General features: G+C 39.4%; 1 protein-coding gene across 6 annotated transcripts in view; it reads right to left on the reverse strand.

Moving 5' to 3' along the window:
• PRKN (parkin RBR E3 ubiquitin protein ligase) overlaps positions 1-1,986 on the reverse strand; it is a 1,277,841-nt gene that overhangs the window by 844,568 nt on the left and 431,287 nt on the right. The window lies entirely within an intron of this gene.

The raw sequence follows: 1,986 nt of genomic DNA on the forward strand, positions 1-1,986 counted from the left end.
AATCTAAAGAAGAAACACAGTGGGCCTGCTGTTGTTTGAAAGTTATTTCTAGGGACATTAGTCACCGATTGCACTTTGCATTATAACAGCTGGGTGTATTAATTTACATTAAGGGTTTGTTAGCTCTCTAATTGTGACAATGTCCCACAATGTGGCGTTCCAATGTACTTCTTATGAATGATGCAATGTATCATTGCATTTGGTTGTGCTCCCTGGGACTTTCTCAAAAGTGATGAGACATCTTATAAGTTTTAACCATAGTGGGTGAATTATTAATAAACAAACAAAAAAAGCTTAGAAAACTTGAGAGTGTCATGCCTCATGCTTTTCAAAGAGTGCATCATGGATTTGGTGTCCATGCAACTGCAATTATAATTACTAACTCACTGCTGTAATCCAGAGAGCAGCATATCCAGATGGGATCTGTTAACATCTGGAGCCACCGGAAAGTGCTGCAAATGGTGGTGGTGGTGAAGAGGGAGAGCTACGTGGTATGTAACCTACCATTTAAATCAGCTTCTGTACCAGAGGACTGGAAGATAGCTAATGTGATGCCAGTTTTTTTTTAAAGGCTTCAGAGGTGACCCCAGCAATTACAGGCCAGTAAACCTAACTTCAGTACCAGGCAAATTGGTTGAAACAATAGTAAAGAACAGCATTCTCAGACACCTGAGATGAACACAATTTGCTGGGGAAAAGTCAACATGGTTTTTGTAAAGGGAAATCATGCCTCACCAATCTACTAGAATTCTTTGAGGGGGTCAACAAGCAGGTGGACAAGGGTGATCCAGTGGATATAGTATACTTAAATTTTCAGAAAGACTTTGACAAGGTCCCTCACCAAAGGCACCAAAAGCAAAGTAAGCTGTCATGGGATAAAAGGGAAGATCCTCTCATGGATCAGTAATTGGTTGAAATATAGGAAACAAAGCGTAGGAATAAATGGTCAGTTTTCAGAATGGAGAGAGGTAAATAGTGGTGTCCCTCAGGGATCTGTGACTGGGACTGATACTGTTCAACAACCTCATAAATGATCTGGAAAAAGGGGTAAAAAGTGAGGTGGCAGATTTTGAAGATGATACAAAACTACTCAAGATAGTGAAGTTCAAAGCAGACTGCAAAGAGTTACAAAGTTGGGGATTTAGTTGGGGATTGGTCCTGCTTTGAGCAGGAGGTTGGACTAGATGACCTCCTGAGGTCCCTTCCAACCCTGATATTCTATGATTCTATGAAAGGGATCTCAAAAAACTGGGTGACTGGGCAACAAAATGGCAGATGAAATTCAGTGTTGATAAATGCAAAGTAATGCACATTGGAAAACATAATCCCAACTATACATATAAAATAAAGGGGTCTAAATTAGCTGTTACCATTCAAGAAAGAGATCTTGGAGTCATTGTGGATAGTTCTCTGAAAACATCCACTCAATGTGCAGCAGCAGTCAAAAAAGATAACAGAATGTTGGAAAGGGATATATAATAAGACAGAAAATATATTGCCTCTATATAAATCCATGGTATGCCTATATCTTGAATACTGCATGTAGATGTGGTCACCCCATCTCAAAAAAGATATATTGGAATTGGAAAAGGTACAGAAAAGGGCAGCAAAAATGATTGGGGTATGGAACAGCTTCCATTTGAAGATAGATTAATAAGACTGGGGCTTTTCAGTTTTGAAGAGAGATGACTAAGGGGGGATATGACAGAGGTCTATAAAATCATGACTGGTGTGGAGAAAGTACATAAGGAAGTGTTATGTACTCCTCATAACACAAGAACTAGGGGTCACCAACTGAAATTAGTATGCAGGAAGTTTAAAACAATCAAAAGGAAATACTTCTTCACACAATGCACAAGTTGTAGAACTCTTTGCCAGAGGATGTTGTGAAGGCAAAGACTACAACAGGGTTAAAAAAAGAACTAGATAAGTTCATGGAGGATAGGTCCATCAATGGCTATTAGCCAGGATGGGCAGGGATGCAAA

This window comes from Dermochelys coriacea, chromosome 3 (genome assembly GCF_009764565.3).
Source record: "Dermochelys coriacea isolate rDerCor1 chromosome 3, rDerCor1.pri.v4, whole genome shotgun sequence".
NCBI lineage: Eukaryota > Metazoa > Chordata > Testudines > Dermochelyidae > Dermochelys > Dermochelys coriacea.